Source organism: Microtus pennsylvanicus, chromosome 3, assembly GCF_037038515.1.
Source record: "Microtus pennsylvanicus isolate mMicPen1 chromosome 3, mMicPen1.hap1, whole genome shotgun sequence".
NCBI lineage: Eukaryota > Metazoa > Chordata > Mammalia > Rodentia > Cricetidae > Microtus > Microtus pennsylvanicus.
This window is the reverse complement of record NC_134581.1, coordinates 84,025,859-84,052,976: the sequence shown is the minus strand read 5'-3', so window position 1 is coordinate 84,052,976 and position 27,118 is coordinate 84,025,859. Positions and strand designations below refer to the sequence as shown.

The window sequence follows — 27,118 nt, the reverse complement described above, 5'->3', positions numbered from 1 at the left end:
TCAAGCAGAGCTGGAACCTGAAGGCTGCTGCTTACTGGCTTGTTCATCATGGCTTGCTCAAGCTACTTTCTTAAAGAACCCAGGACCACCAACCCAGGTGTGGTACAACCCACCATGGGTTGAATCTCCTGGAGGCATTTCCTCAGCTGAGGCTCCTTCCTCTCTGATGACTCTGGCTTATGTCAAGTTTACACACAAAAGCAGCCAGTACAGGGGAGTAGGCAGGATGAGTAGAGAGAGATGAAGAGGTAAGGAAGCTCACTGCAGAGGGACTGGGAGGGTCAAGGACAGTGGATGCTGGGGAGACAGAGGATTCCTAGCAATGATTCGCAGCAGGAGGATGGCTGTCATGCTGTCCTGATTTGTACCCCAGTGTTTCCTTCACCACATCTACTCTGGCTCAGGAGCAGTGGGGACTCAAGGTTTTAGGGTTACTAGTCAGAGGGAGTGAGGTAGGTCATGAACAAACCAGGAGCTCCGATTTCTCAGAAAAATTTGCTCAGGTCAAGCAGCAAGTTGGCTATAGGATGGTCAGTAGAATTCAGTTCCCAAATAACAGACTCAGTAACCAACCACTAGGCTCCTGGCAATGTGTGAGCAATGGGTGTGTCCTATGGAGAAGACAGACTATGAGGCAGGGAGTGGGGGTGGGGTGGGGGAGGTAGGGAATGAAGGGTAAAGAAATAATACATGAAGATTTCCCTGAGCTGAAGCCAAGCAAGTAACTTCAGAGTCAAGAGGATCCCATGGACCGGGGAAAAGAACGACAGAAGCAAAGCAAGCTTTAGGTCCCAAACTATACCAGTTCTGAACCCCCAAAGAGAGGGCTGGGAAGATGGTTCAGCAGATAAGAGCACTGACTGCTCTTCTAGAGCATTCAGGTTCGCTTCCGGGCACCCCACATCACAGCTCTCAACTGTCTGTAGCTCCAGTTCCAGGGCACCTGACACTCCTGGCAAACACCAATGCACGTAAAATATATCAAAGAAAAAGAATGGAGCCCACAATTCCCATGGATCTTCACAGGCAGAGAATAAGCTAGAGAGCATCATGAAGACCTGAGGCACAGAACCGAGGGTGCTTCTCAGTGGCAGAGCATCTGCCCAGTGTGAAAGGCCTGACAGGAAGATGATGAGCTCAGCCAGACTGTCAGCCAAGGGTGTAGATGAAGTCAGTGAGAACTCACCTCAGTTCCCATTCAGCAATACCGAAAAAGCATATCTAGAGGTGATATTCCAGCAAAACCAACAATTCTGCGTATTACAACATATAAGAAAATGCAGGGAGGAGAATAGTATTTGCACAAGAAGGAGCAACTAGGCATGACTGCTGAAGGGGGGAATCCAGAGGGACCGGGAGGGGGTCATAGACCACTGTGTTCCTGACCCTGGGGATCTGTCTCTTTCCTGCAGTCAAAACACACAAAGCAGATTATGTGGCCGAGTGACATTTCCAAGTCCACAGTGGGTTCAATGCCTTCCAATAAAGTTCAGTCCTTTTTGTTTTATTTTGTTCTGTTTTGTTTCCAAGACAGGGTTTCTCTGTGTAGCCCTCTGGAACTAGCTCTGTAGATCAGGCTGGCCTTGAACTCAGATTCAGCTGTCTCCCCGAGTGTTGGGATTGAAGGTATGGACCACCGCTGCCCAGCATAGCTCAGTCTTCTAAACAACCTCAAGTCAGAATCTAGAGGTAACTACACTTACGCAACAAAATGCCAATCTTCTAAGTCTCCAGGTAAAGAATGTAGATAATATACTACCCCTATACTATATACACACGGTATGAGATGGCATATAATATGCTTTACATATAGTGCCAGATATTATACTGTAAATACAGCATTTCCTTTCTTCTTTTTTTTTCTTTTTAGTTTTTTGAGACAGGCTTTCTCTGTGTAGCCCAGGCTGTCCTGGAACTCAACTCTGTAGACCAGGCTGGCCTGGAACTCAGAGATCTGTCTGCTTCAGCCTCCTGTGCTGCTATTAAACGTGTGCACCATTACATTTTCATTTTTGAAGCAGGGTCTGGTGACATTATGTAGCCCAGGCTGGCCTTGAACTCTTGACCTCTCCTTAGCCTCCTGAGGGCTGGGATTATAAGCATGTACTACCATGCTCAGGTAAATTTTATTTATATATCTATATATTATATATATATCCTATAATAAAATTTATTACACATAGTATTTAAAGCATTATATTTGGAGCTGGAAAGATGGCTCAGTCAGTGGTTAAGAGCATTTGTTGCTCTTGTAGAGGACCCGGATTCAGTTCCCAGCATATACGGGACAGCTTACAACCATCCTTAACTCTACTTCCAGGGAAGCCAATGTCTTGAGAGCACCAGATGTGCATATGGCACACATGCACACATGCAAACAGAACAATCATACATATGAATTATAAAATAAATGAATCTAAAACATTTTAAAAGTATTACATTTTATGTACCATAATAGTGTATAGAATCATAATATAGAGTATATAGTTTTATTGCAAAATTAGAAATAAAGTTATAGTGAACAGGAAATGGCATCAAGTTGAAAGAGAAAGGCCAAGCATTGTGGATTATGCCTGCCTGAGAATTATTCAGGAGGTAGAGGGTGGAAAATTGCTTTGTGTTCAAGACCAGCCTGATCTACAATAATGATTTCCAGGCCAGCCAGGAGCTACAGAAAGAAACTGCCTCAAAAATCACAAAAATAAAAGGGAAAATATAAAAAAAGATGAAAGACAAAAGAGACATGAACTTAGGATTCTAATGTATATACTAGTAACATATAGAGTAACATATATGATAGATAATACTACATTTTATATGATTTAATAGGATATAATATATATTATATAGTAAATGATATACAGTATCATATAGGATTGTGTATATTGCATTATATATACTACTATATATTATTTTTGTCTGTTTTACACTGTTAAGATTTAAACCTATATAAATATATAGTATGATTTATATATTATATAATACTATACACTAAAAAATCCTAACAGATATAGGATTATTATTGTTGTTGTTATTGTTACTGCTATCATTTTGATACAGGGTCTCACTATGTAACCCTGGCTGGTTTCAAGTTGACAATCCTCCTGCCTTGGTCTCCCCAGTCCTGAGATTGCAGGTGCGTGTGACCATGACTTGCAGAAACTGTGAGCCCTTGACTGCTAGTGTTAGCTCAGACTGACCTAAGTGGAGCTGCCTGGAAGACTAATAGCATCTACACGGAGATTAGGTGGAGGGGAGCTAAGGAACGACTTCTTAGAGGGCCTCTGGCTCATGCTCTTCTTTCACAGATACTAGACTTACATGGGGCCCAGAGACAGATTATGCAAAGGAAGGGCCACCAGCCCAAGGAGTGCCCAGGAAAGAGAACTGCACATGAGGAGGCAGAGCATCTAGCCAACAGTGGAAACCTAGACTAGGACTTTGATGCTGAGCTCTTGAAAAACTTTCAGAAGAGGAGAAGCCTTTGGGAGTGGCCAGTAGGAAGGTGGCTGGACCTTGGAGAAGCCTGGATAAATCAGGCCAAAGCCCCTTTTGCTTAGTATTCACGATAGCTCGAAAGAAACAGATTCAGTATAGAAAGAAGGTTCCTTGGAACTGCTAGAGAGGGTCTTTGACAAGAGGTGATAGTTTTTGAGCATTTCCCAGGCACCAGAACTGTGTGAGGTCACTGCCATGAAAGCCCTATGAGAGGTTTCTGTTCTAGTTACATAGACAATGATGAGCTGGGTTTGTAATAGGTAGCTACAGCATTTGGGAGGCTAGGGAAGGAGATGGAGGCTAGCCTGGGTTACAAAACTAAAACCCTCTCTTGGAAAAAAAATAAAAGAAAGAAAAAGAGAAAGGAAGGGAGCAAAGGAAGGATTGGGGAAGAGTGGAGCGGGGAACAAGGGGCAATGGTGATAAAAGACCCAGTTCTAGAGCTTGCCCAAGTCCTGCAGCCAACAAATAGCCCAGTGGGGAATGGAGCCTTTGCTGGGTCAAGTTCAAATGTGAGTTTATGCGGAATCAAAGGACTCCCATCGACATGACATGTCCTTCCCCACTGAGGAGACAACATGTGTTGCTACCTTCTGGAGTCTGAACAGGGAACTAGCTCCTTTGCACAGGGTAGCACTGCCTGGGTTCTTCCACTGGACCACGGGAATGGGCTAGAACTCATGTTTACCCAACAAGACTTTGAAAGTTCCCACCTGGGAAAACACCTGCTCTTTGGGGAGAGGGTGTCCCTTTCCCCCAGTTCTGAGCATTGATGGTGAGCCTCTTAAGGACATAGAGACTGGCCATGAGTCTCTGAACCTCAGAGGCATGAGCCAACACTCAGCATGAGAACAAGCAGGAGCAGACACCGGAGCACTTGGTTTGATTATCCTTAGCTTTGATTATCCACCTTTGTCCTCTAACCAACCTCAGGCACACATTAATGGCCTCACTGTCCTTTAGATCTGAGCTAGCCTCCATAGCCCCTTCTGTGTCTCCCTGGGAACTTCTGCCTCCACTGAGCTTGGCGGGGGGGGGGGGGGGGGGGCGCAGGGAGGCAGGCAGGCAGACCCAGGAGAATATGTATGTCAGTTAAGGTTTGTCGTTTACACGTGGAGATCATTAACGAGACTTATTTTTAAATTGTAATTGCAAAATGTAAATGCTCCCCAAACTGATGTGTAATTGCTACCCCATCCACCCCAGCCCTTCCCCTCTGCTGCCAGCTTTGCAAGGAGAGAATTAGAAAATAAAAAGGGGGTGGATTATGTAAGCAAAACGATTTTAAAAAAAGAGAACGAGAGCTAAGAATTTAAGTGAGACAGCTGGCGGCTTCTCTGATTGCCACACTTCCAGCATTAGCTACAAAAATCGTCCTTGCCAATAGCACCCATCCAAGCAATAGTGTCAACTGTGCTTAGGTTCCAGGACACACCACCCTGCCGCTCACTTGGAGAGACAATTCAGTGGTGAGTCAGTGTGTCAGGGAGTCTAGGGTGAGAGGTTGGGTTCCTATTTGAATTGACTCCCATCTTCTTGGTAGAAGCCCCCCATTCTCCAGAAAGACACAGCCACATAGGAGCTGTCTGTCAGGTGAACTCTCTTCCCATACACTAGCAGTTATAAGATGGCACAGGGGTGCAGGCTGGCCTGTGTGAGGCTAGCAACAACCTTAGCCAGGAGAGAGCAGAGTTCTACCAGGTAGCCCATGGGGAAAGCCACAGTGCCACCTCAGTCTCACAGAAAATCGCTGGACTTGGCTTCAGGAGGCAACATGCTCACAGTAGCTCATCATATCTGCAAGCCTAGTTCAGACTTTCTATCTTTTATGTGCCCTCCATATTCCTCAAGGTCTTCTCCCAGCCTCTATGGACATTGAACTACATCATTGTGTTCTCAGGCTCCAAATGCCAATAAGACTGTCAGCCATGACTTCAGGGGAGTTGTCCCCCACAAAATGTAGTTCTGTCTTGACCCCCGTGGATGTCTGCTCATGGCAAAGCATGCTGACCCCCATCACTACACCAGTACCACAGTGCGTCTGGACAGGAAGTGAGACAGTCAGGGCTACCTGCTTTTTTCTCCTCAGACTCTTCTATGAGCGCTTGTGACCACTAATTACTCTCTTGGGAAACTGGGACAGCCACATTCACTTGCGTGTGTCACCAACTTCCTCCTTTATAAGAGAAACAGGTTTTTCTGAGCAACACGCAATAATTACTCAGAAGCAAGGCTGGAGGATGGTGAGGTTTACAGGGGCCCTAAGACATCATGAAAACATAAAATCCCAGACAGGGTCCTTGGGAGTCAGGACTAGATCTCACCATAACAGACCCAATCCCAGTCACGACATACAGGAAGACAAAGGGGTGGTTTTGGGTAATGGACTTATAAATCACTAACCACACTGCTACATTAGTGTGCTACATAAGTCTGTGGGATCTGAAGGGAGTTAAAAACCAAAAAACTAAACCACAACAATAAAACCCGCACCCATGCCTGCTAGGAGGCTTGAACGCGAGTTCTCTATTCAAAGTGCTTAATCCAGTCCAAGGAACTACTTCTCCAAACCCATCATAAACCCTTGGGGTGCAGTTTTCTTCCCTTCCTATTCGAGTCCTTTGGGGTGCACATGTGTGAGTCCTCACCTGCTTCACAGGGTAAGGGTCTCTGACTAGGGGACTGGCCTTTGTCACCAAAACATCTCTGGCTGACACTTGCTCCAGCACTGTGCAAACGCAGTCATCACCACAGGTGTGTGCAACAGCCATTCACCCCGTACCCCATGGAAAATGAAGAGCAGCAGAGAGCTCACAACAGGCCTGGCTAGGGAGGTGGCAGAGAGACATGAAAGATGCAGGCAGTGCTTGATATCAGAGGCTGTCTTTGCTAAATAGCTGCTCAGGCGGCCAATTGCTGCTAGAGGGGGTTTTCGGGGAAGAACAATGTGTGTGTGTGTGTGTGTGTGTGTGTGTGTGTTGGGGTGGAGGCTTCAGCACACGTCAAAGGGTAGAAAAGCATGTCTTACTGTTGGGTGATCCCACTGCCTCTGGGATGGTCTTCAGGAGGTTCACCCTTTCTTCTCACTTCCAGCTGGGCCAGAAATGCTTCTTGTCAGCCACAGAGAGAGCACCTGCAGAAGGAAGGGGACAGTGGGTTTCAGGAGGGGTATCCACACAAAGGAATGGGCTCTCTCACCCAGTTCCTCCTCCCCAGGACATGTCTTATTATACCGTTTGGCCCATACACTATGGGACGGTTATCGAGTTGGGCAAGGGGCTGGCGATTGAAACACACACACACACACACACACACACACACACACACACACACAGAGAGAGAGAGAGAGAGAGAGAGAGAGAGAGAGAGAGAGAGAGAGAGAGAGAGAGAGAGAGAGATGGGTCATCCTTGAAACAAGAATGCCCCTTTAATTGTGTTCCAGGGCAGCTTATATAGGCTCTCCTTGACTAATGTCCAAGGCCTAGCTCTTGAAATTTTTCAGCTGCAAGCCCACAAGAAACCACTCCCCTGCCATCAGGAACTCATGAGGGTCTCGTGCCCAGAACAGCTGCAAGTACAGGAAAACAAGTTGTTTACTCTGGCAGGCAAGGGGTTGCAGAAAATTCAGGGTCTGAAGGTCTGCAGTCCCCAGCATCTTATTATAGAAAGAATAGATTCTATTTCTTCTGTGTACGTTCCAACTGTAACTGCTGCCGTTCAACTCTCTCTCCTCAGCATGGCTGCTGAGCCTCGCCCACATCTTTGTAGGCTCCAAACTCTGTCACAGCTGGACTTGCCCTGTTGCTGCCTGTCTGGTTTCCTGACCTCAGGTTGATTACAGCTTCCCGCCCGTTAGCAGAGAGGTCTCTAGGAGTGAATTTGGACCCTGGGACAAGCTGACACCTTGTAGGATGGGAACTCAGAAGGAGCAGAGCAGCGTGCTCTGTGGGTCTGATGCTGAGCTTTGGGTCCAGGTGCTGACTGGCAGGCTTAGCAGTCTGAAGATGGGAGGGCCTTGAGGAAAACAGGAAAATAGAGAGGAAAAGACAGGAGAGGAAATAGACCAGAACCAAAGAAAGACAACCCGAGGCCTAATGGGGGCCTTGGCTGGCTGCCTTTAAAGGTTACTTTTAGGGTCGAGTGAATTAATTTTCCTAATATTTGAAATGAACCACGGCGTCTGAGGCTGAGTCTGGGTGGTCAGCCTTGCCATTAGGTCTAGCCAGATATTTCCTATCCACCCCCGTGACTTTCTCCTGAGGATGAGTTGACTCCAAGGAGGCTCTGTTAGGAGTCAGCATGAAGCAGGGCTACTCGAAGCTGTACTTCCAAGGCAACAACAGGAAGTTCCTCCGTCCAAGAGCCTTAGCCCTGTCCTTGCAGCAAATGCATCTATAACCTCAGCAGCCCCTTCCTAGTTAACACCAGCTTAGTGAAAACACATTTGCACCTCAGCAAAGAATGTAAGTAACAAGAGACATGACAACAGGGGCCGAGAAAAGCAGCCCAGGCTGGGGTTGCAGCAGAGAAACAGAAACTACAGAAACTAGACATCGGCCTGAGCAACAAGGCTTTCCTGCCTGGTGTGTGTGTGTGTGTGTGTGTGTGTGTGTGTGTGTGTGTGTGTGTGTGTGTACATTGCTGGGGAGGTGAGGGTGGCAGACAGACAACATCCAGGATCCCCAGGGAAGTCAGAATTCCCAGTGGCAAGAGAGAATAAGGTGTACTGGGATAGGGTGAGCTTGAGAGATGTTCCTAGAGTAAACAGGTAGCCATTGCGTTTCCACTAACAAACGCCCTCTGGGTTAATACAACCTCCCTGCCTTCTTCGTGCCCCTCACTCCTCCCAAGAGGAGATGAAGAACACCGAGACACATTTGCAGGTCTCTCTGGACCCTGGGAGGCCAGAGAAATCAGCACCAATGGAGGATGGGGCGCTGTTAGTGCCAAATTACTCCTGTCTCATTGCCTTCACCCTCCTCCTCCATGTAACCTTGTCCGTGAACTCTGTAATGAGTCCCAGGGCTCTGGACACAGAAGCTGCAAACCTGGGAGGCATGTCTGACTCCTCTTCTCCGAGATCCACGTAATTTTCACTCCCCGACACTATCTCTTCTCATCACTTCGTAATCAGAGATAAGAACCATCTTTCCTCCTTTCCATCCCCTGTGGCACAACCTAGACAGGCCATCCTCCTTGGTCACACTTGTCATGCTCCTGCCTGGTCTGTGCCATCAACCCTCAGTGCATCCATACAAATGACTTATCTACAAACAGTAAGAGAAGGAAGTCATGGCCTTTCATGGGCTTATAGCTGCTCTGCCACCAGGACACCCAGGGGTATCTTGCTATATCGGAGGCACTCAGAAGCACACTAGCAAAGCTTTCTGGGTGCCTGCTTTGGGACCCTCTCTGTCTAGGTGTATCCTCCTCTCTATACCCAGGGGTCCATTGCTCTCTACCCAATCAGAACCACTCTCCTTTGCCACAGCTGGTCCACAGTGTCTCAGTTCCCTCAATGCTTCCATTCTATATTTCTACCTGATAGGACCCTAGTCGTTCTTTAATGTTCATCTCAAACACTCTGGTGGCTGCCTCAGCAGCCAAAAGGAATTTTTCTTCCCCTGTGTTTCTAAGTAACACGCTGCTTGTCATTCTCTGCAAGCTCTTGCCATATTCTGCCTCATGCTACGGTCATCTTACGTGCCGTCATCTCTTTCCAAACTGCCAACCTCAGAGCCAGAAACCACATCTTACAGGTTCTCAGTCTCCAAAGTACATTAATAGACAATACTTTATTTCATTATTAAAATTAATCTTTGAAGTAATATTTTATCATGTTTACAAAACACATTTACTTATTATAGAAAATAGATAAATAAGATAAATAAGCTGTTAGTTGTAATGATATAATAAGATGGCCAACATATGATATTTGAAACAAAATGCTTGTTTCTTAAAATAGTACCATATTAACTCAGAATTTAGTATTTGACAATATAGTACAACTTTCTGTAAGGGGAATTTCTTTATCATCATCATCATTATTAGTTTTTTTAAGATAGTTTCTCTGTGTAGCTTTGCCTGTCCTGGAACTTGCTTTGTAGACCAGGTTGGCCTCGGACTCACAGATATCGACCTGCCTCTGCCTCCCGAGTGCTGAGATTAAAGGCGTGACAACTACCACCTAGCAGAATTCATTTTAATAGTTATATAAGATTATATTTTATGAATGTGCTGTAATTATCCATCTAAAGTTTTATTTTATGTTGTTTAGATTATTTCCGGTTTTTCTACCATCAGCAGATAATGACCATTCTCGCCAGCTGACTTTTACCCCACTCCTGCTCATTTTCCTAGGGTGATTTCATGTGGAATTGCTAAGTCCAAGGCTGCCTTCCTTTTAAAGGCCTTCCACAGAGTCCCTGAAGAAGGGTCATGTTCATGCCCTACCAGCGGCGTAAGAGAAACATCTTTTTCCTTGCCAAGTAGTTGTTCCCATTTTATAAGTGTGGATAATGGGGCTTAGGAAAGCCAAACCCAGGTATGTTTGCACCTTTTCTCCTAGCAGTGAGGTTCCATACATCCCATTTCCCTAGCCTGCCCTCTTCGTTCTTGTTTGTCTTACCAGGGCAAAGCGAATGCTGGCAGTTGGCAGTGCGCACTCAGTGCTGTTTTCCTGGGAGGGGAAGAGAGAGGTGGGCATGCTTAGGGGGCCATTCCTGGAGCCCTTTCAAAGTTGTCCTCCCCCTTTGTGCTCCACGTCTCTGAGACCCGCGTGGCAGATGGGAGAATCCCTGTGAGCTGTTGCTTGTGATACCTCCTCCTTCTCCTGTGAAGCTGCAAATCTCTTCAATTCAGCCTGTGTATTAAGAATCTACCAGGAGCCTGGGCCTGAGCCCAAAGATGAGTCAATCAATCCTCAACCTCTCTCCTCTCCTCCCCCTTCCAACCTTCTTCTTCCTTTGCCCTGCCCCACCTTCCTTCCTTTTTCTCTTCCTGTCCTGTAGATTTCATATTCGAAGTTGGGTGGGAAGTGCTGCCATGTGTGTTCGGTGCTGTTTCTGGCTGCTGTTTTACCATCCTCTCCTCTGTCAGGCACATAGAGATGAGGTCAGGGGCAGGCCTAGGTTCAGAGCTAAGCAAGGTAAGAAACCCTGTCTATTTCCCATGTCCTCCGGCTTCTGTCTCTCATCAAGCTCCTTGTGACCCTAGAGAGTGTGTGTGTTAGCGGGTCGGGAAGAGCGTCCTCCTGAGGTCCTGCTGCAGTCACAGGCTTCTGACTTCTGCTCTAGCTGCTCTTCCCCCTGCCCTGGGGTGATGCTGGGATTCCTCGGATAGGATTCAGACCAGCGTTAGTCAAGAGAAGTCTACCTGCCTCCCGCTCTGGGATTAATAAAATGCACGTTAGCGAGAGGGGGGATGATCAGAGGTGACACCGGCATGCCCCTGCGTGGGACACAGCTTCAGGGCTACAATATACATAGATTTCCCCTTTCCCAGAACTGACAAGCAGCGAACTCCGCTTGTTTCCCTACCGCCCACAGGAAGCTCGGAGGCAGAAATATAGCCTATAATCTCCTTTCTGTCACTGGCAGTGATTCCTCCGAGCATAAGGAGGGCAGCTCACATGTCACAAAGCTCCGAGGAAGATGAAAGACAGAAAGAGGGCGGAAGGGAGAAAAGAGGCTGCAGATGTGTGGTTGCCAACCATCCTAACTCAGCCACCTCAGCCCTCAGCCTGCTCCCTTTTCATCTGGGCCAATGCCCCCACCATTGAAAGTCCTCCTCCTTTCACGGGCAGCCTTGGTCAATACCGCCTGATCCTGGGCTGAAGCTGGACAGACAGCCTGAAGGACGGGGCTGAGTCATGGAGGCAGACTTGAAGGACACCCAGAGAACCAAGCCCTGTGGGACCTGATAGGAAAATTTTAAAGTTTGGGAGACAAGAAAGGACCAGAGCGTTGACTTGAAGATAAAGCCCTTTTCATCCTTACTACTGTCCAAAACACCCGAGTAAAGCTTGCAGCTTCTTAGTTCTACCAAACCACGCCTTACGGCCCAAGTTCATCTCTGCCAGGGAGGGCAGCTCTTCAGAGAATGCCTTTACCTATTTTGCCAACTTGTACTTGGATGTTTTTGCAGAGTGCAGGACAGCGGCTGGAATCTCTGGTCAGGGACCCAAAGAGAAGGCCTATCCCTTCCACTTGGGGACGTTCCTCTGCCCTGGTGTCGGTCCTAGTACTCAATGCCTACAGAGAGACTGCACTCAATCGGAGCCCAGCTGATGGCCACTGCCTCAGTAAGTACGGCTGTGACAACGTAGTTTGCCTACCTCATCCCTGCTTCAATTTCCCAATGGGGGACATCCTTCCTTCCGTGTTAGTGTGTCCAAGCTAAGGAAGTATGGCTGCCAGTTCCGGTCACCCACAGATATGTTCTGTGATGTTGGGCAAAGTCTTTTTCTAGTCTGAAAGTAGTTTCACCATCATTCCTATTGTTGGCCTCTTCGCCTTCTACAGACAAGAAGCTGAGCTTGAAAATACCATCCCATCTCTAAGGATTCCCGATCATCCGTCGAGCCAAACTGTCACCCTAAGGAAGGCCTAGAATGCAGCAAGAGCAAAAACTCCGGCCTCCAGGGACCTGCCTGTAATGTTGAGGAGCAGAGGTGCTCTTTGGGAGTCTGCGAGCCATCTTCAGCCTTGGTTCACCATGTCTCTTCTGTGCAAACCCGAGAAGCTTTCCAAGGCCCAGAAGATGCAAGTCTAGATTTCCTAAGCTTTCCCTCTTGTCCTTCACTATCAGCTTGAACCTTGTCCTCTGATCTAATCCCTGGTACTTCTGAACTTGAACCTTTGCCCCAGCTGAGAGAGGCTGCCCCTGTTCAACACCCAATATCTAGTTCACACTGGCCTGCGCATCCTGTTCTCTGCTAGAGAGCCCGGCACTTCTTTCTTCCTGCCTCCAGTTCCTACCAAACCCTAAGGTTATCTCTAGTCTTATCCCTGGTCCACAGATGAAGATCTGCTCCTTAGACCCCTGTCTATGATGGGCCCTTAGGCTTTCTGTATTTTCTGAACTTCAGCTCTTTAAGTGAAACGCAATCTCCCTGGTGGCATCATCAACCTGGGTCTTTATTTCTTGTACTCCTCCGTGCATGCCTAGGTTAGCACTGAGCCTGTGTCGGTCATGCAAACTATCGTTCTTGTCATGCGGAGAGAAAACGTTACTAGAAAATATTAACTCAGATCAATGCCCTTGCCGAAGCAGTTCAGTCAAGAGTTTGGCTACTTAGCTATCAGTATTAATTGCCGAAGGCATTGCAATTCTCTATGCTTCACTGTGTCCTGAATTGACTGCTTTTAACTGAAGATGGGTTCACATGCTTCCTGCACTCCCCGAGTGTGAGAAAACTAGCATAGAGAAGTGGTGTTGGTCAAACGTGGGTTCGATGCCAGGCCTCACTCTTCCTCCCATGTAACCTGAATAAGCTGCACAGGAACATCTTTCCCTACTCTGAGAAACAGGAGCATCAGTTCCTAGCTCATGGGTATCTCTGAGGATGCTATGATATTATATCACATACACGGTGCATTTAGTGGGGAGTAAGTGGCTCTGCAGTGACGAGGAGCAGGGCTTTAATAGACAGTGGCTTGTCCTTCATAGTAATAATAGCAATGGTACACTTAGACATCATGTAGTAAGAATCTACCCATCCTTCAAGAGCCAGCTCTTCATGTTTGTCGTCGGTTACTGTGACCTGTAGTAGGAGTTATATTGACCACATGGGTGATCCTTATTTTGTTATAGAAATGACATAACCTAAAACTACTGGGTTTTGTTGTTACCATTGCTGTTCTCTGATTTAGGCTTCTGAATCTCAATCCTTGAAATAGTTTTTCCTGTACTAATTGCACATTTTCAGAGTCAACATATTTAACGGAAGTAGGAAAAGGAGCATTAAACTGCAGAAATGCATCGCTCATGAAACAGTCTAAATTTGTGTAAATTATTCGCCAGTCCTAACTCCTTGCATCCGACTGGGTAACTTTCTCAACTTGTCCCTGTAAGTCACTTATGTGCGTGTTTTCATACTCGGTTGCTGTTTTATGCTGTAACTATTCATGTTATAAATGAGATTGAAGAAAAGTCTTAACAAATATTAACAGGAGTACACTGGAAGTGATGGCCAACATAAAATGGTACTTCTGTGGTGTTTTACTCGACAGCTTGTAAACTCTTGAAGTTGCCTAGGAAGTGAGGCCATATGCAGTTCTTAAAGGCAGACTTTCGCCGTATCTTTTAGCTCCAGTCCAGTTCTTTTTGAGTTTTGTCACACTGTCTTTCAAAAACCAAAACTGCCTTAAAAATACAAAAGAGACCTAAGCAAGCAAGCATGGAAGCAAGCAAGCACTTGCTTAGCTATCTATCACTACGGCCATAAAATTATTTTTCATCATTGCTAGTCACCCTTCTCTTTGGTTTCAAAACTCTCAAACTTGCAATACTTAAGAATTTTATACTACATTTTATTAATCATCCGTGTGTGTGGACGAGCATGCATCCTAGTATGGAGCTCAGAAATTTTGTGTCAACTTTCTCCTATCATGTGAGTGCTGGGGAATCGAACTCAGATCCTCTGGCTTGTCAGTGGGCTCCTTCACCCGATAAGACATCTCCCTAATGCTTCTCACCCTTAATCTTGAGACTTGGAATTCTGCCTTCATAATAGATATAAGAAGGTAGTAAAGGAGAAGCCTAGAGGTTTTGGTTTGTTTGTTTACTCTTGATAGATCAGTAACAATGTTTATGCATACAAATGTGTGAACACAGAGGGGTATATTGCTCAGTATTTGAGAGCATAGGCAAGGCTTTGGTTTGGGTCTCCAGCATCACATCCAAAAATCTAAAGTATTAATATACATGAAAAACGGATGTAAAAGATTTCAAACCACGGTTTTATTTATTTATTAAAGATTCGGCTCTCCAGAGTTTTCTTTCAGGCTACCCTTCCCCACCTAGGGTGAATCCCTCCCTCCCCTCTGCTCTCCCAATAATCAGGATCATACTTCTAGGATGAAAGTCTGAAGTTCTTAGCCACGCCCTACAGGCTGTCTCATTGAATTATTTTCAGATGTTCCTACACGTGTCTTTCAGTGACGCACTGAGCGTCCGGAGAAGAAGGACTTAAGATTTCCCACATTGCATCTCTAGCCTTACGTCCCACTTGGTGTGTGTTTATGAAGTTAAGAAATGGACAAATGAATAGGAATGCCAGGAGCAGTCAAGAGCTTTGGCCAGACAGAGGAATGAGCTGTGGGAAGGACTGGAGACAGAACCTATCATGGAAAGGAAAGTGTCCTTTTCAGCAAAACAAGACAATCCTCTTCCACCCCAGCTTTAAAGATACCCTTAAATTTGCCCCACAAGGTTTTATTTCTTGGGGGAAAACTTGGACTATTAGCAGAAGACCTCAATGCTGAAAATCTGCAAAGCCCTACCTGTGTCTAGCTCCCTTCACTCCAACCTCCCTACCAAAGTCTTTCCCAGTCGTCAGATCTTCATCCCTGAACCTGGCTTCCTCGCTCCTTAGGTTGATGGACGACTCCGCTTAGGTACTGAAACAGAAGCAGGGAAAGGTAAGTACATCTTGACAGCATTAAGCTGTCCTTGTTCTGACCCAGCTGGAGTCAGCTATGCCTTTCCTCTACCTCCCCACTGCTATAGTTTGCTATAGAGCTCTGCTTCTGCCCTATACACACCCTGCTCAATACTGCAAAGATGGCTCTAGCCCTAGCATCTCCTGTGAACAGGTCTTTAGCTCTTACCACATCAGCTCGGATTGCTCTGAAGATAAGATGTCTACATTCCTAGCATCCACTGGGTTAGCTAATCCTCAGAAGAATCTCAACCCCACGTATCTCCTGAGATCTCAATATGTATTTTGTGTATATCAGGTATTTAACAAATATCTGTTGATGAAAACATATATAAATATATATGTTCAACAGAGGACTGCCATATTAACATACAGCATTGCTGATCTCCTTCACAAGGAGCGATATTATCAGTTTAGTTGTTAATCCTCGTACCACTCTGTGAAATGGACGATACCAGTCCCATGTTAAAATGGAAACTGAGGTTAGGGAAATCAAGTGACTTTCCCAAAGTCACAAGGCTAGGTAAGGGGAGAAATGAAAGAGCAGGGCCCAAGAGTTATGGTGCAGCCTGTTAGCATAGTTCCTCAGTGCCCCTGCCTCGGCTCACATGCCCATCTGCCCCTTGGCCCACCTCTGCCTACCTGCCCCCTGCCCACCTGCCGCCTGCCCACCTGTCCCTCTATCCACCTGCCCCTCTACCCACCTCTGCCTACCTGCCCCCTGGCCACCTGCCTCCTGCCCACTTGCCCCCTGCCCACCTGTCCCTCTATCTACCTGCCTCCTTCCTGACTACCTGTCTACCTGTTCACCTGTCTTTCTGCCCACTTACCCACCTGCACACTTGCCCCTCTGCCCACCTGTCCACCTGCCTACCTGCCCATCTATCTTTCTGTTCACCTGTCCCTCTACCTATCTGTCCACCTGCCCACCTGTCCACCTGTTCACCTGTCTTTCTGCCCACCTGTCTACCTGTACACATGCCCCTCTGCCCACCTGTCCACCTAGCCGTGGGTCAGATGTCGAGAAGCAGAGTTGCTTTTCTACCTCACCTGGGAAATAAATAAGAATAATTTTTCTTCTCATCATTTGGTGAGTCAGTGACATTTCGCTTGACAAAGGATGTAGGAAAAGCTTCTCCTGGGACTAGTTTTGGGACCAAGCTCTGATAATATTGCTTTATTGAGAAGGGATGCCAGGAACTGATCTCCGGATGGCCTTTACATGGAGTAATTTATGCAGAAAAAAAGAAATACATATTTTTAAAGAAACACACATTGATCTCCACGTAGTCGCAATGACAATGGTAAGGACAAGGCACACACGAACACGCGTGAGCACACACACACACACACACACAGAGTCAATTTCTCTCCCCTCCCTCCCTCCCTCCCTCCCTCCCTCCCTCCCTCCCTCCCTCCCTCCCTGCCTCCTTCCCTCCCTCCCTGCCCTCCCCCAACACACAAATGCACAGATTCTGGTTCATGCTCATGGTCATAGTCACAAACAATAAAAAGTCAAAGCATTTCAAGTCAGGGGATCTGCAGCCCCCCTCCATACACACACTTGCTACACAGTGCATGGTCCTGACATCCCCCCTTCTATAGTCTCTGGGAAAAACTGCAATTTTCCCATTTAGGAAAATCTCAGTCGTTAAGGAACGCACCAGAAGCATGTCATCGAAGAGATTAATCTCTCAGGGCCCCACCTGAGTCAGGGCCCTGCTCCCTCCCGTGTGATCACACTTCACAGGAGATGGTGCCAACCAGATGACCTGCTGCCCAAGGCACAGCTCCACTCAGGGAAATTTATACCCTGCACCTCTCTCAAGCCTCCACCAGAACCTTCTCTGAGGCGAGCAGAGGAAGGATAAAAATAAAGGGAAATGAAACGTCCATAACTCCGCTCCAGATGCTACTCAGCAACAGAGGAGATGGAGAAGGCATACACCTAAGACGCCTTCCTCCCCAAGCTGCTCGTATAGGGCTGAACTGGCAAGATCCCGAGAACCAAGAACTCTTCTCATCATGGAGAATTGTGATGTAGGCTCAAGTAGAGCCCAGGATGCTCATTCTTATAGAATGAACACATGAAAACTCAAAGAGGCCAGAAACTGCACAGAGATTAGCATGTATTGTACTACACTGCTCTGAGCCTCGGTCTCTCCTTATATCAATAAGGTTAGAACTGACGGTCACTTCCAGTGCTGTCTGTATCAGGGGCTGCCTTGCTCTGCCTTGATGTCACATTAGTAAGCCTTTCCATCCTTCTGAATCTGCTAGAGCGTTTATGCATCCCACAGCATGTCCGGTCATGTCCCCTGGCTTTCTGTGTGCGTTGCACAATAGCTGAAAGCCTATAGTGCTACAATCAACACCTCCAGTAAACAGACAGAGAAGTCAAAACTGAGATTATGTGTCTTGGTTTCTGTCACAGGAAGAATCAGCATTGATCCAACTTCCATGGAGTCACCCCTATTTAAAACTGTAATAACACAAAGCTGTGAAAGCCCTAGAGTTTGAACTAATACCCCCCCTCCCCTTTCTTTTTCTCGAGACAGGGTTTTCGGTGCAGCCCTGGCTGTCCTGGAACTCATTCTGTAGACCAAGCTGGCCTCAAACTCTCAGAGATCTGCCTGTCTCTGCCTCCCAAGTGCTGGGATTAAAAGTGTGCCCCAGCACTGCCTGGCCATTTTTTTTTTAAATTGTCTAGGTCAGATTGGTTGAATAATGATTGAATTGTGTGTGGCTTAGGATAGAGACCTGGCGGACCTGGGGAAAGAAGGTCCTTCCTTTAGGAAAAAGTCGAGCTCCCCTTTGGCTATTGGAGGAGGGCAGGATGAAAGAAAGGGGGAACTAAACTAAGATTCACTCACTCAACAGGTGTTAGTTGAACATCTGCTTTGTGTGTGGAACTGCTCAGGATCGTGACCAGAAGTGATAAAAAGCCCGGCATTTACGAGGCTTGTACTTGGCTGGGAGAGAGGTGGGCACGGAGATGACAATCATAAGACAACAGAGGAGCTTTATAAATAAAATACCGTGTCAGGTGACAACGATGGCAGGAAGGTAAAAGACAGAGAGTAAAGTATCAGGAGTCAACAGCTCTTCACTGAGCTGACATGGGAGCGGGAGGCAGACAAGCGATGGCTGGGCGTGGTGATTTCAAAGGGAAATGTTCCTCACAGTCAGGCATTGGAATTCTTGGTCTTTGGTTGACAGTGTTTTGGAAGAAAAATTTAGGTGCTGCAGCCTGGCTGGAGGAAGTGCACCACTGGGGTAAGTTTTGAGAGGAAAGGCCAAGCCCCTCTACTTCCCATTTTTCTTTTTCTGTTTCGTCCGTGTGGTTAAAGACATAAGCTCTTAGCTTCCTGTTCCTGCTGCCCTGCCTTCCATCTGCGATGGACTCTCATCCCTCTGGAACTGTGAGCACAATTAAACTCTTCTACAAATTACCTTGGTCATTTTTTTTCATGGCAACAGAAAAGTATAAAATACAGCTAATCAATATGATGAAAGTGCGTTATCTGCATATATGAAAATGTCATGATGAAATCTTGTCTGTTGTTTTTTTTAGAACTGGGACTGAATCCAGAGCCTCACATATGCTAAGGCAAACCACTGGCCACTGGACCATATCCACAGCTGTCTTTTTGCTTCTCTTACTTTATTTTATTCATTTATTTATTGTTTTTTTTTTCAGATAGGGTTTCTCTTTGTAACAGTCCTAGCTGTCCTGGAACTCGCTTTGAAGACTAGGCTGGCCTCGAACTCACAGAGATCTGCCTGCCTCTAACTCTGAGTGCTGGGATCAAAGGCTTGCACCACCACATCCAACTTTTTTTTGCTTCTTTTAAATGTTGAGGGCTAGCTTAGAGTGGTGGTGCACATCTTTAAATCTCAGCATTTGGGAGGCAGAGGCAGGAGGATCTCTTGAATTTGAGGCTAGCCTTGTTTATAGAGTTTGTTCCAGGACATTCAGGGCTACACAGTAAGACCATGTTTTAAGAAAAAAGAAGAGAGAGAGGATAGATAGATAGATAGATAGATAGATAGATAGATAGATAGATAGATAGATAGATAGACAGACAGAGACAGACAGACAGAACTGGTTTTACTAAGTTGCGCAGGCTGACTTTGAACAAGCCCAGGCACCAGGCAGACCCTGCAATTATAATCCTTATTCTTTAGCCCCCCATAGGAACTGAGATTATAGTTCTGGCCCAGTGACCCAGACTGGCTAAGATCCTTATTTTGTATAACTATTTACTAGGAAGGGCTTGGGAAATAGAATGCTTGCCTGGGATGTGTAAGGCCCTGACTTTGATCACCAGCACCTCCAAAAACCAAACATTAACAAACACTAGTTTTTGAAAAGGCAAAATAAAAGGCAGAAAAATTGAGTTCCTCCAGTAACTTTAAAGTCATAAAATAGGCCAGAGTCTGAGAGCCCAAGGAATATAAAACTCAAAGGATACAAGAAGGTATCTATAGGGAAACAGATCCTGCGACAAGGCATCTGAGGAGGAAAGAAGGGACAAGGGAAACCTCTCCTGCTGGGATAAGGAGGGGAAGCTTCTCATGCTATCAGTGCAGAGTTTAACACACCCCTTCTCTATCCGCATCTGCTGTCCCTCTGGCATCTCCTCGGGTCGTGGGCTAAGTGCAGGTAAGTGAGGTGCTCATCTCAGGCTCAACGTTCAAGAGGAGGAACCAAGACTGGAGGAACCCAGTAAGGCCAGCACAGTGGCCACACCTTGGCTACTCTCACTGAAGCTAAAGGAAAAACCTGTAGCATGGTCCCTATTTCATGCATACGTGTATCAACATACTGTATTGTGCCCTATAAACATGTATACTTATATGTCAACAGAATTGTTTTAATTTATTATAGTTTGCTTACCATGCATTTGTGTCATTAATTTTTCTTTTTCTCTTTTTATTTTACATTTTAAAGCAATTGCATTAAATATTATTTCGTTTGATGACTGAATTTTAGGGGTCTCCTTAAACTTTGTGTCTGAGTCTAGACAGACCTCTCCCCATGACTTCATCCAATGTGAACGCATGCGAAGCTTTGGGAGGAAGAAGAGGGGGCACAGGCACAAATGGGAAGGCAACACAGGGAGAGGGAATCCTGCTAGCAAGACAGAGGATACTGTCCTAGGGGAGGACCTCAAGATGTGACCCGGAGGGTCTAGACATTCTTTCCTCTCTGGAAACCTTGGGAAGTCGAGTTTTCTGCAGTGTGAAGGAAATCTCATGTTGGTCTGCTGGAGTGTTCAGCAGGAAGAGGACCACTCACTCTAGAAGGCTTGGGGAGCATGAGGGAGGGGAAGAAAGCTGGTGCTTCCTATAGTCCTGCATTCAGCATCCACCGAGGAGCAAGAAGAGAGGGTGTTCTGCACCCTTAGAGCCTAGGGAACGGGAGGGAAATTTGGAATGAGAGGAATGTTCCTGAAGGATGAAGAGTAGCAGCCTATGTGTCTCCGAGGAAGAGCTCAGTCCCTAAACCCCATCCTGTTTCCTCCACTGCAGCTCCGTGCTTCCCTTCAGTGTTATCTGAACACCAAGATCAAATCCTAAGGCTTCAGGTGACAATCTGTTCTCACGCCCTTATTAAAAAATAAGATACATATTTAACACATATGTTTGAAACCTTTTATAACCCTGCTCCTACCTAACTTTCCAAGCGTATTATGACTCTTCTTCATGTACCCAGAGGGGAGAGCTGGCAGGTTACACTGTCATGACCTGTATGTGACTTGAACAGTTCATGTTGGAACCTCATCCCACCCAGGTGGTGGTGCAAACCTTTAATTCCAGCACTTGAGAGGCAAAGGCAGGAAGATGTCTGAGTTTGAGGCCAGCCTGTTGTACAAAGTGAGTTCCAGGACAGCCAGAGCTATGCAGAGAAACCCTGTCTTAACAAAACAAAACAAAAAAGGAAAGAAAAAGAGACTTCATCCCATTATGGTGACATGAAGGGGTAGGGACTTGTAGAAGCAGTCACAAGGCCTCCATCCTCCTGGATGGGACCATGCCCATATATATATGCGAGCTTAATAGGTGCTTCCTAGCTCTTCCACAACATAAGCATCAGCTACACAGTGTGAACCCTTACTGATTCTGCTGTCCCTTTATCTGGGACTTACAATCCTCTAAAACTGGGAAATGCATATTCTCATTAAAAGCCACCAAGGCTAAGATGGACAAATAGAGACTGATTGTTTCTGTGAAGACAGTTGTATTAGAATCTGGCCACACCCATTTGTTGACTGTTATCTATGGCATAGCTAAACCCAGTAGCTGTACAATATCCTAGAAGAGATTACTGTCTGAACCTTTGCAGGAAAAGTCTGCTGATTGTGGCCTAGGTTGTGGCTCAGATGTGTTCTTCCCTCCTATACAGCCTGTGCTCCCTGATCCCACCAAGCCTGTGTTTATCCCAGGCTGGACCCACTCTTCCAATGCTCTCCTAGCTGCCCATTCTATAAGTAACATTCAAATGTTACTTATTCCGTGATGTCTCCTGAGTTCCTGCAAAAAAAAAAATCTTGCATCCCTTTAAAGCCGTGCACATTGTTGGAGTGACCACATAATTCATCTGTCATACTGGAATAATTTTCAGAATGAAAGAGAACATGATTATAATTACACAGGTTTCTCCCGAGAACATTCCAGGCGAAGCAGGTCACATGGGCTCATCTCTTAGCGCCTGTTTCCTTCTGCCTTTGAGGGGAAAACTGGTCACCTAGCTTGCTTCTGCAAGGGGCAGCATTCTTAGGGTAAGGGGAGTGGGTAGGTTTGTCTTTCTTTTTCTTCTGAGGTAGTTTTTTTTTTCTTTTTTGTAGCCTAACCTGGCCTCAGGCCTGTAGTTTCCCTGCTTTAGCCTCTCAAGTACTAGGATTGCAGATATGTCCTACCCAACTAGCTTTATACAGGGAATTTTTGACCCTTAGAGCATAAAATTTCTATTTATTTATTTATTTATTTTTGGTTTTTCAAGACAGCGTTTCTCTGTAGCTTTAGTGCCTGTCCCAGAACTAGCTCTTGTAGACCAGGCTGGCCTCAAACTCCCAGGGATCCACCTGCCTCTGCCTCCCGAGTGCTGGGATTAAAGGTGTGCGCCACCACCGCTTGGCTAGAGTATAAAATTTCATCAGTGAATACTCGTTGAGATAAAAGAAAGAACGGTGCTGGCCCAAAGCTAGACATGAACACGCTGGGATATGAGCAGATGGAGGAGCCGCTGACTCTGTGGCTCAGTTTACAGCTGGTGCCATCCCATGCTGGTATTCATGTAGCTGTGCCCACTTGCCCAGAACCACAGACCACCATGTGCCTAGGCCCCCTGGGTAATGCCTGGCTCCCCTGCAACCCCCTATCGGCTTCCTCCCAGCCCTGCTAATCCTTCTCTCAGCAGCTTGGCCTCCTGACATCTGGCCTCATGGAGGATGCAGCACATCTCCCGCTCTACAGGGTCCCCATAGGCACCAAAGTGCTGGGTTGACGACGGCCACGGCAGCCAGAAGAGCTTGACTGGCTGCTCGCTATGTTAGCAAAGAGCTAATTCAAGGACTCGAGTTTATTTTTGTGAGCTCTGAGCTGAGGCTGAATGCTGGGTGATGAGAATTTAGATATGCATCTCCCTTCATAAAGCTCCAGCACATTCTATAGGCTTCTGCTCACTAAAATAGGAGATAGGGAGACAGCAAGGGACAGATGACCCATTTAACATTCTTGGCACTCCCCCATCTGTTCTCCACCGAACAGCTAGAGACATCTTTTTGAAGTGCAAATCTCATTTTACTCTATCCCCATCCTTTGCAGGTCTCAAATACACCACTGGTACCCATCCTTCTGAACATCTGCTCTCACATTCCCATGATGCCCATGAAGATCAATGAGGTCTGGCCCCACCTATCCCTCCAGCATCACCTAGCTCAATCTCTGCACTCTGGGTACCATGATCTTTGGCCCTTCTAACTGGATGGGCTTCTTCCCACCACAGGGCCTTTGCACAAGCTCTCACATCTTGCTGGCAGGCACTCCCTCTTTATCTGCTTTGTTTTTAGATCATAGACTAAGACCCACTTTCTTCAGGAAGCTCTAGCTGACCGCTTGGACCACATAATATTCTTCCCCTGTGTCGTGTTTCCTAGTTGAGCTGGAACACTTGCTTAAGTTTGTAATTATACACTCAGTTGTGTGAGGCCTGTTTTCCTCATTAGGTTGAAAACTCCGTATGGGCTGAGACCCAGGATTTTTTTTCCCTACACCCAGAATCCTCCGCAACCTACAAACATTAAGGATGCTAGGAGCTGAAATGTAGTTCAGTTGGTAGAGTTCCTGCCCAGCATGCATGGAGACCTGGATTCAATCCCTGGCACTGTATAAACCATGCTTGCTGGCACACATCCGAAATCCCAGCACTTGGGAGAAGGAGGCAGAAGGATCAGAAGTTCAAAGACCCCCCCCCCACCTATACAACCAGCTGATCTGTCTTAAGGAAAAAAATAGTTGACAAAATAGGCTCCAACAAAAGGCAAAGTGTGGAGTGGCTACCTCTGACCTTTTCTCAGATTGATAAAATAAGAGGTAAAGATGCCTACTTGTTTCTCTTCATCTCCTTCTCTTACTTTTCTCTTCTTCCTTCTTATACAGCTATTTTTAAAAGCTTAGTTCATTGCCTGTTAGTTCACAGGTTAAAGCAACCAAACAAGACAGACCCAGGTGAGGACAAAAGACACCCAATGAAGAGGGTGAGCCAGTACTGACCAGCTGGGACAGGTCGTGCATAGACGCTCTTGTTTCCTCTCATCAGCCTTCCCACAGCATGGACGGCTCACTGAGGATCCAGAGAGGAACCCTCTACTCTTGGGCCACTCCCTTGCCCCTCCTTTCCCTTCTTTTCGGCCTTGGTTTGAATGTTCCCCTCTAAAATTCCTGTGAAACCCAGCTGCTACTGTGTCAAAATTAAGAGGTGGCACATGTAAGAGGTACTGAGGTCACCAGGGCTCTGCTCTCACTACAGGAGGCTTTGTTTGTTTGTTACTGGAATGGGTTCCTGATAAAATGAGTGAGTTTGGCTGATGTCTTTCTGACAGGAACACGGTCTCTTGCCCTTCTGTCATATGATGATGATCTCAAGAAGGCCCTTGCTCCGGGACTTCTCATCCTCCAGGATTGCGAGGGAACACACACACACACACACACACACACACACACACCACACACATCACACACCATACACATACGTGCACCACAAACCACATTCACACATATATACTCTCTATACACACCATATACACACACTACATATCATACATATACCACACACACATTAAACACCATAACACACCACACCCACCCACATCACACACCATATACCACCACACCACACATGCACCACAAACCACACTCACACATACACATACCACATGTACCATATACAATACACACACACACACACACACGCACGCACGCACACACACACACACGCTATCCAACCTGTAGTATTCTGCTACAACGAAAAACAAAACGTTCTCCTTCCCTGCTCCCTCTGTCACTTCCATCCCTGACTCCTTGCTGGAGTTGGGTATTCTTTTACATCCCCTCATCTTGCTCCCACTCCAAAGCAAGCTTCTTGAGACTGTGCCTTCCATGTGAAGCAAGCTTCTTGAGACTGTGCCTTCCATGTGGTTGACTTTCTACATCTCTAGGCATCCGGTTTTTTTGTATTTGAGAAAGACTACAGATTCCTGATCTTGCTCAAAAGGGTATCTAATGTGAGGATGCATTCCTAAGGCATAGATCCCAGAGTAGCTGTAAGCTCCGGCTAAGGTGTAGCACCAGGAAGTCACAGGGCACAGCTGCACCAGCTGTGCAGAAAAAGCCAGTTCTTGGGACCAACACTAAGCCTTCTAAGCTCAGCCCACATGGGGACTGAGATGCAGCTGGCTCCTTGGCAGGCTCATAGGAAGTGGGGAGCCGGTTAGCTCACCCTCGCAGGTCTGGAGACACATCTGTAGGCTTTGTGCTCACCTAGACTTGCATTACCTCAGCACAACACCAGGGCAGCTGTACTCTTAAAACTGAGCAGAAAGGCCTCGTCAGGTTCCAGCGAAGATAAAAACAAAAAGGCTCTCACCTGACTGGTGTTGAGCCCATGTACCACAAGAAGGCCTTTCTGCTTCTGACCAACACACAACAGGGAATCCAGCGCCCTGGGCAGGTACTTGAAGCTGCCCGCCCCCGCAGGATGATGAAGCAGCCCACCAGGTCAGGAGCACAGGGATTAATAATGCATCAATTTTAATGCAGGGAGAGGATTTTTTTTCTGCTTCACAAACAGCAAAGTGAATGTTTGAGCATCCCAGCAGGGGGTTAATGAGGACTCTGATTAGTTATTCGGGCTTCTCCACACTGCCTCCATCCATCCTGCTAGGGAGGAGGACAGGCAGGCAGCGGGGAGGGGAGGGCTGCTGTGTGGAAGGGCTACTATTACATGATGGCCTCGGCCTTGTCTCTGAGCAGGTTTCAGCTGAAAACTGCAGTCCCCAACACACACATACACATGCACACATACACATGCACGTATACACGCACGCACACATGCACACATGTGTGCACTCACACACGCACAAGACAGAACCCCAAACTGGAAAGGTCCTTGGATATGATCTGGTCGAATGAGGCATTTGGATGAGCAGAGGGACATGACTCTCCAGGACCCTCCTGGGGAGCAGTGTCAGCCCTCCCTCCCCACACCAAGTCCCAGCCTGCTACTCCCAGTTCCTCCCCCACCCCCCAGATCCTTCTTTCTTCAAGGGAATGTTCTGTGTTTCCTTGGGGAAGGCCAAAGGAACCCACTCAGGGATAAATAAGTCCGTGCCCAGCTAAAGCTGTCTGTGAAGTTGTGATCGAGATTTTCCTCGTTGGAAAAAATCTTTGCCCCCAGTCCAGGTGAGTTGTCAGGCACTAGGTAGGCAGGGTAGGGTAATAGAGAAGGCGGCTTTGGCCGTGGCTCCTGAGAAGGGGGAACCTTTGACAGAACCCCCAGGGCTAGAGCTCCACCTCCTCAGTTACCAAGAGTGGGCACTTAGGCCATCTTTGGACTGTTGCCATCAGGTCCTCTACAATGACCCTGGTCACTTTCTGCTGACCCCTGGTCATGGATGAATTCTGCTCATCCCCAACACAGGGCACAGGAGGAAGTAAAGGCATGTGGAGAAGCCACATGCTCGCCGGGAAACGAGTTGCCCACATTTTGATCGATTAAGTGCTAAGCAAGAGCTTCCTAGTTCCCACCTCCTCCAGTTCCCAGACTATCTGTTGCAGCGGGACCCAGACTCAGCGCCTAACCAGCTTTTGTGACATCACAAGCAAATGCCATCACAGTGAGCACCTTTTCCTGCAGGTGTCCTGAAAGTCCCCAAGATGTCCCCCTCCGCATGCTCCTGAGGCCCTACCTGCCATCACACCAATACCAAATTCTACGCTTACACGCTGAGGTCCTTTATCAGCTCTTTGCAAGGTCGGGGCCCAGTCTCACTGTCATCCTCTCAGGCCCTGAGTTTTCTAGGGGACTCAGCACCATGCTGCTATGCGGGTTCTGTGGATTCGGCTATTCCCTCACATGCATTCAGAGCGATGACAGCGAGCATCTGCGGAAGGTTTTCGTGTGCCAGCCACTATACCCAGCGCCTCACCCGTGTGGCTCTCAGTGGTCCCACTCTTCCCAGAGGGTCTGCTATGTCTACAACTGCACGGAGTGTTGAGCTACGGGACTGTCTGCAATGATGGGGACATTGCGCCTGTGCTCACCAATGCATGTGACTGGGCTGTCACCAAGACTTTGAATTTTTTTAATATTTATTTATTTATTATGCACACAATATTCTGTCTCTGTGTATGTCTGCTGGCCAGAAGAGGGCACCAGACCTCATTACAGATGGT

The 27,118-nt window shown here is 46.9% G+C and overlaps 1 protein-coding gene across 4 annotated transcripts in view; it reads right to left on the bottom strand.

The window, feature by feature from the left end:
* Pknox2 (PBX/knotted 1 homeobox 2) overlaps window positions 1–27,118 on the bottom strand; it is a 275,213-nt gene that overhangs the window by 94,600 nt on the left and 153,495 nt on the right. For all 4 annotated transcript variants that reach the window (XM_075966367.1, XM_075966370.1, XM_075966368.1 and 1 more), the window contains one exon: window positions 6,527–6,631. The gene's annotated coding sequence lies outside the window, so the exon portion shown is untranslated. The remainder of the gene's footprint in view (window positions 1–6,526; window positions 6,632–27,118) is intronic.